At 38.3% G+C, this 8188-nt stretch overlaps 1 long non-coding RNA gene across 1 annotated transcript; it reads right to left on the reverse strand.

Moving 5' to 3' along the window:
• Window positions 1-569: 569 nt before the first annotated feature.
• LOC106948762 (uncharacterized) lies at window positions 570-5782 on the reverse strand. Its single transcript, XR_001425246.1, has 4 exons — window positions 5332-5782; window positions 3535-3651; window positions 1087-1209; window positions 570-796 (listed from the first exon to the last, which is right to left on the reverse strand). It is a non-coding gene; the product is annotated as an uncharacterized LOC106948762 (long non-coding RNA).
• Between the last annotated feature and the right edge of the window lie 2406 nt (window positions 5783-8188).

The raw sequence follows: 8188 nt of genomic DNA on the forward strand, positions 1-8188 counted from the left end.
CCCCTTTCCAAATTTCCCCCTTTTTGGGCCCCCCCCAAAAATTTCTTTTTTTTCTTTTCCCCCCCCCCCCCCTATTTGTTTCTAATATACAAAAAGCAAAACAATTTTTTTAAATACTTTGTATTTAGAGGTAAAGGAAAGAAACAGGCCGGGAAAACGTAAGTGACATATGGAGTTCTCTATCTAACCTGAGAGAGTTTAAGCTTTTTTGGAAAAAAAGGATTGGGAATGATTTCAGCCGCTGGGTTTGCAAAGCTTTCAGAGAAATAAACCGATATATTTTGCTGCTCTAACTGCAGCTGCATGTGATTCACAAGGGTGAAAATAAATGAATGCCACACTTTTTAAAAATATTTCTTGGCAAAAAGAAAAAAAAAAAAAAGAAAAAAAAAGAGTATAATTTTCTTCTCATTCCACAATCAGGCACTATTTTGTGTTATTTCACATAAAATCCCAGAATCTCCACTGAGGTTTGCAGTTTAGCAAAAAAAAAAAAAAAACCTTTTAAATAGAAAGAATAGTTGTCAATTTGGGTATGTTTTGTGCATAAAAGAGACAAAAAAACAACATGGGGATAAATATTTTATTTGCTACTTTTATGTCCATACGTCTACCTCCCAGATCAGCTCTTTTTTTAAATCACATTATACACATAGCATTCTCTAGAAATGGTTCAGTTTATTATTTTTTTTCTGTATTGTAACACAGCACAATAGAACAGAAGAGTCCATCTTCAGTTTACAGCAGGTAATCATACAGATGTCCTGGTATCACTCAGTGGCTCTATCCAGTACACCTGAAAAACCAAACAAGAGGACGAGCACATCCAATATGCACAAATGAAATATCTTACTAGTTCTCATTTTCAGCACAATGAACTACTGGGCCAAAGGACAGAGATGAGTTGATTCCGCTTCCTGCCTTGTTGATCTGCAAACGTATCCGAAGAGAACATCTCTTGCTTTCCTGGCTGCACATTAGCCAGAGCATACCAAGCCAATCTATTGAACGAGGCCTCTGTGAAATGGAGGAACCATCTGCTAAATTAATGACTAGGGAAATGAAGGAATGTTTTGATTAACTCACCTCAATACGACATCCCACCCCTGCAGGGAGCCCAGTGATTATAGGCATGTTCCTGTCAAGATACTTAATTTTATCAATGCAGGTGGGACTCCAAGTCAAAATCTTCACATGGACTGACTCCATCTAAGAAAGAAAGAAAAAAAAAAAAGTCAATTGGCTCTTTTATCAAAGTCAGTTGTGATCTGGATGTTTTCTTGGACTTCATGAGCTACATAGAAAAAAAAAAAAACCTAACAGATTAAGCACCAGTGGTGCAAAGCCTGCAAAGATCACTGCTTCATTTTCCTGGAGCCAAGAACGCTGAACAAATCCCTGAATTGACTTTATCTGCCCGATTCACTACATGAGTTACTGCAGAGGTCAGCACATGCTTTCATCCTACGAAAGTCTTTGATAAAAGAAGGCCTGCCTCTTCTGCACACAGCTACAGACCTCAATAATTCACAGTTATTAGTAAATCACCAGCAGTCAGCAAGCAAGGCAGTCGTAAATGCTACAACACGACCCTTCCACATAACCAGATTAGACTGACAGCATTATCCCCAAATTCCACCCAGTCCTAAATGTAATTTATCAGAAAAAGCATGAGTCTGAAAAATTGGATTCACTCGTCGCTTGTTAACACCAAGCAAATGTGTTGTTTTTAGAATAAGACCATGCACGAAGGCCCTGCCAGCTACTGCACCCTCCATCTGCGCTATCCACGTAGCACCAGGCTCCGAGGACACTGTCCCTGCCAGTCATAAGCAAATTCAAGTTAATGCAAGTTAATGCAAAATGAGCTCCACTAGCCAATCCCAGTTTTACCGTCTCACATCCATTGAACTTTCCCACATTTTGTCAAGATAAATCCACAAATGTTATTGTTTCTTAGGGGGTTTTGCATGCCAGGCCAACACAAAGTAGCAAATATTTTGAAGTGAAATGAAAGGATGCATGTTATTGTAATCATAATAGTGTGGTGTAAATTTGTGTTAAGCCCTACTCTGCCATCTTTATTTATCTAGACTGAAACTTTTGTCATTTATCTTTATTAAGGAATAACTCCTTTGTCAGATGTCCCTGCTGAAGAACCATCCCTACTGCACTGTGCTGCCACCACCGTGTTTCACTGAGGGCATAATGTTCTCACGCTGACATGCCATTTTAATTTTCATCCAAATGTAGAATACATGTAGGCCACAACTCTAGATTTTGATAACATCCACCCTTAACCTCACCCTTTTGTGTGCATCTTCTGTGTTTAAATTCTGTTCTTCCCCAGAAAAGCTTCACATTTTAATCTTGCACAGGGAAACTTAGAAAATGTTTAACCAGCAGACCTTATGTGACATTTGCGTGATGTCAAAGTACACAGAGGCACTAAATTTGGTTGTACCTGCAACCGGACACTGTGTGTAACACTGACCTGCCCTCATCCAGCCCAATTAGAAAAAACTCTACCTGATCAGGGAAAGTCAAGGCATTTGCATTTCAGAACCTTTAAATGCCCTTTATTTCTTATGCTCTCTTCAGTACTTTTCCTGTTTAGCTCAAGGCTGAGATGCATCTTATTATTATTATTATTATTTTTCACAGCTTATGTAAAACCAAACTAAGCTGTTGTTATTAATCGTTAACCTTGTAGATTAGAATTAAAAGGAAAAAAAAAGAGTTTAATACACAACTAATGATTTTACCTGGGTGTTCTTTTGAGTTAATAGCAAAACACATTGTAAGGATTAAAAAAAAAGTTAAAAACCTTGACTGCACTAATAGGTAGGAGACTTTAATTGGAAAAGTACTGCAGTGATTCAGAGCCGCTGGCAGTAACTGAGTAACTGAGAGAGCAGCTTCTCACTCCTTAAGCAACCATCTCACTTTAGCAGACAATGCCAGGATTTAGTGGGCTTGAATTGTGAAAGAGTTGTTCAGAGACCACGAGACACTGCTTTCACACACTGACTGTCCACAATAGAGTCCAGAACCTAAATCCCATTGAGAATGTGTAGGATGTGTTAAGGAACATCTCATGGTCTGATTCTCCTATCACCAAAACAGAACCTTTTGTGAAAACTGTACGCAATTCTGGGTGTGCATAGATGCTGAGGAGTTGCCCCCTTTATTAGCTTTTTATCAAGGCTAACAGGCTTTTCAATGAAGGCAGAGAAGATTGACCACTGTTAGAAGATGCAAAAGCTTTGCAGTCATCATTTATTTCTCGCACTCCTTGAAATTTTATTGAATGTTACTTTTATCTGTCCCAGAATCAGCGAACTTCAAATATATTCTCTATTGAGAATAAACATTTTCAATCATTCTTGACTCCAAAATGGCATCTTGACAATCTCAGTTCATGCTTAAAGTCTTGTCAAATGTCTTTTTTTTTCTGTCCTTATAGCTCACATTCTATTTTTAAGCATATGTCGTGCCATGCTGACTGCATTGAGGCCAACATCAGTCACTTACCGCTGCAAAGAAAATATGACCTTTTGAATGCATGACAAGGAAACCAGACTCCTGCTCTGCCTTTCTGTGCAAAGGAACCTGTGGGGTAAAGGGCCATGCCACTTCATGTCTTCCTTCCTGAGAAAAGAATGAGAAACCTTTTAAAGCATCACCCTTACCTTTGCCGACACAGCATCGCGTGCCTACTTTTCCTTTTCCTACAAACAGCCTCTAACTCGAGTATTTTCTTGCACATCTCTGAATTGTGCTCTGCTTTATCTTGTCCTCCTATTTTTAGATAAACTGGCATTTATAAGTCTGCCTGAAAATGCTTTAGTTTTGTGATAGCATAAAATTGAGTAGGTTTAAGTTTTGCTATTTTATTGTTAATTGTAGTTTGGGTGGCTGGTTGGCTGGCTGCCTGCCCAGGATGTTGCACCTCTTGGGGCGTCACAAGCACTCAAAAAAAAGTGTCCGCTGATTAGGTTTCCTGTTGCCTAATTTTGAAACAGGTGGGACCTGTGTTATATAGTCTCCCCTAATATCTGCTGAGATTAAGTGGGTGACTAAGTTTCCTGTGTAACGCACACTCATAGCTCCTATTTGACCTGCCACCAATAATATCTCTCTTTTTCTAAACAATATCATCATCTGGATAGCTGTATAGTATTTTGGGTGTGTGCTTTCTCCTGCTATATTGTTGTGGTTGTGCTGTTGCTTCTGAATCCTACTTTAGCTTCCTGATTATCATTTATTTTATGCAACAGAAAACTAACACCACATGTCAACCTGGAAAAACTATCCACACAGTTTGCCGCATGGTGGTAACAGCATCATGGGGCGGGGAGTGCTATTCTTCAACATAAATGGTTGTTTATATCAGTGTTACCGTGTTTGCAGCACAAATGAAACCTGTCTTAAAATGAATGCAAACGCAGTAGAATCAATATGGGAGTGAGAACGAGGACAGGTTCATGTGAAAGGCACCGTGTGATGGTTAATGGTAGGAGGGGCAGATGGGATACGAATAAAGTCTCCACTGCATATGGTCTCATTGTTTTACTGGCATCCTGGGCAGCCAGCGAGGACGCAGGATGCTATTCGCAAACAGTTGTTTTCTGGCCAAGAAAGAAAATAAAAGAGCTATTCTGGCTGTCACCACTCTGAAGCAACAATGGATTTGGCCTTTGCTGACAAAATTATGACAAGTTAATAAGAATGTGACGCTTGAAGAGGAAACCTGATCTTCTGCTTCAGAGTGTTTAAATTGTATCAAGTCTCTGTCTACATCTACAAAAACCTTAATTTTCACATATTTGTTTGTTGTACCACTATTTTTTTATTTGCTTTTAATCAAAGTTTTAAACAAATATGGTTTAGAAGTACTGCGTGGTTATTGATACAAACCACAATGAACAATGACAGAAACAACTTTTTCTGGTTAAGCTTTGCACAAACTTTTCCCAGCTAATCGATTGGTCAGAAGGGTGGCTTTCATCTGGCTTGGTGAGAACCTCTCTCTGGTTAAGGGAAGAATTTCAGAGCTTATTAAAACCGACTTTGATCTTTTTGCCAGTAGGAGCACCTCATCGTGTCCTCACCCTGCACTCCATAATTTTCATACCCTGCCAATTTCAGATGATAAAAATACGATTCGCGAGTCTAAATCAACTCTTGCAGATGCACAAAATATTTCGAACGTGATATAGCTATAGATTGGGGATATTTTTAAGCGATTAAACAATGCAGAAGTGGACAAATGAGAAATGAACAATCAAAGTGAATGCTTTCTGTCGAGCAATGCAAAATGATACTTACGATTTTAATGACGCGCCTTCCATGTGCTTGAAACGGATGAAAATATGTTGGAATAACATGATGAGAAATCTATGTGTCACACTACATAGTGGTGTTGATTAAATCCACTTGCTGCTGGTAATCCAGAGTCCAGGTCAGGAGTTTGTGCAATCCGAGGCCAGAGAGCTCGGTATTGCTTTCAGGTGTTCTGTTCAGAAAAAGCCAAGCTACTGACTTTGTGTGTGTGTGCAGTTTTCCTTAAATAAGGCTCCTGATCACATATTATCCAGCTATCACTTATTTCCCATCACATTTTTCGCAGAACTGTTAATGGTCTGTTACCACCCATGATGACATCAAGTACTCTTGTAAAAGACAGCGCTTGCATTCAGTCACAGATCATTCACCAGAACCGCTGAAGATCTAGTTCTGTCACCACGGTGGATGGCATTCAAACTGGTCATTAAATTTGAAAAAAAAAAAAAAAAGAAACATAAAAATTGTGGCATTTCTTTCCTGTTATGAACTGTAAAAAGCAGAGAGGAGGAGCTGAAGGATCCAGCCTCTTTGAAAAGGGATGTCAAAATTCTAAGAAAAGTGCCACTTCCTTGAAAACAGGCAGCGTCAATACAAAACCGTAAGGGCCCAGTCACAGTATTAGCGTGAATTCCTAGAAAACTCCCTCCTGGAACGTGTACTGCAGGAAGTGACGTGACCATGAATCACACGGCATGCCTATAATAAAAACAATCAGAGCTTTCATTCCACTTTTCCCTGTTATTTATTTATTTATTAATTAATGCCTTTATTGCGGACCAGTTGGCTTCGGCTTCATGTTCCAACACAGGTGAATTCAAAGAACACAAGAGATATGCAAAGGTGAAAACGGAGCAATAAAGATAGGTCAATCAATTGATAAGCAGCTTCAGCAAACAGCAGCCTCAAACAATGGAAGGAAAGTCATTTAAACCTGTGGAAAGTAGAAAGTAGAAGAATATTATGTGGTATGCTGAAGGGATCTTCAAACTTAGATTAATTCAAGGTGGGCCTAAAGTTCAACTTTTATTCATTTCGTGTCTTCGAAAGATGTACATATTTTTTCACATTTTATCACAGTACAACCAAAAACATTGATATGTTTTTGCGAAACAAATCAATGTTTCGCAAAACATGTTGACAGTATTCTTCAGATACTGTCAAAACTTGGTTCTCAAAGTTTTGACAGTATCTGAAGAGTGTGGCAAGCATTTTCATTCAGTTTGCCTCAGTCAGCATTTTGTAGAGACACTGTTTGCTGCAGCTATTGCTGCAAATCCTTTGGATCATCTCTACCGGCTTCGTAAAAAGTGAAATTTGCCTCTAAGGGCTTAGATTTTTCTTCTTTCTTATTTGAAAAAACTTACTTTTATTGAGTGGAAAGCATCTGCAAAGATAAACTTTCACACCTTTTCTGCTCTGACCGGGCCATTCTAACGTAACTATACTTTGATCTTAACCGTTTGATTATACCTCTGGCATAATATTCGGGGTCATTGTCCTGTTGGAAGGTGAACCTCTGAGCCAATACAAATTTCCTAACCCATCCATCTGTAACTTTAACTTGTCCTTTAACTGTCCCTTTTGAAGAAAAGCAGAAGCCAGGAAGTTTTGCTTTGATCTAATCTGTCCACATGTTTTCTCCGTGGTTGTGTTGGCTTACACAACAGGGAATAGAACTTGGAATCCAGAAAAACTACTTTAGCAACTACTTTTTGAACTCATTTACCTTTTACCATAAACAACAGCTCTGTGGAGGACTCGACTAAAAGTTGTCCAATCAACAGATTCTCATTGGCAGCAAAATCCTCTTGGCTGCTTTTCTGACTGAGGTTCTTGTTTATGGTTTAATTTCCACATTAACATTTTCTGTGTACAACCTTTTATGTCTTCAAACTGCAGGAAATGAAAACAGTTTAAGCGCATTTAACAAAGCAAAGAGAAAGGAAAATGTGTAAGATCTTTGGTTAAAAGCAGGGTGTCGTGGTTAGGTTATGAGACCACAACCATAAAAACAGATGAGTTGCTCAGTAAGGAGCAGATTCCTATGAGCCATTTCAGGAACCAAGTTACCGTAATTAACCTATATTCTTCAGCTTTTCTTCTTACTTTTTAAAATAAGAACATAAATAATAGAATAGCTCAGCCAAAGGAAAAGGCATCCACTTGTATGGGTTTTCACAAACCAAGCATGTAATTGCCTTCCTGCAGGGTGTCTAAGAAAAGAGGCAGACATTAATGAGACAGCAATAGAATGGGCAAAGCTATCCAAGCATTGTGCCCTTTTGCATCTGAAAGGAAAGGGAATGTTACCCAGTCATACATGTCCTTCTTTCATCTTTTATTTTCTTTAAATGTCAATACAAGGGAGCATCACTTTTAGTTTTTTTTGGAGTAACAAATGTCAGCTGTCGCAAAAATTTTTGGTTTTGTTGAAACATTAAGTGTGGAGCATTCATTTGCTTTCCATTGCATCTTGGAAATGAAAATGTGATTTCTATGCAACTGTTACAAGATCCAATTTATTATAGTTTTATCCACCTTTGAATTGTCTACACATTAGGGGTTGTACACTTGTCTGACTTTAAGGTTATCATTGTGCCAAAAAACAAACAATAAAATTACTCCATTTTGTATTTTTACAAATAGAGTGAATGATTCATAAATGTTAGACAGTGGTTTAAAGAATATCTAATTAATCAGGCTCAGGTTTGATTCAGAGATGTTTAAATTTAGTTCAGACTATTTACATAACTTAGAAATAACCCTTCAAAGACGTAGGAGTCTTTGAAGCCTCCTATGTTGCATAGCATAGATGCTATGCAATCTATGCATAGCATCT

Source organism: Poecilia latipinna, unplaced genomic scaffold (assembly GCF_001443285.1).
Source record: "Poecilia latipinna isolate Pla-1442-1.1 unplaced genomic scaffold, P_latipinna-1.0 Scaffold18, whole genome shotgun sequence".
Classification (NCBI taxonomy): Eukaryota; Metazoa; Chordata; class Actinopteri; order Cyprinodontiformes; family Poeciliidae; genus Poecilia; species Poecilia latipinna.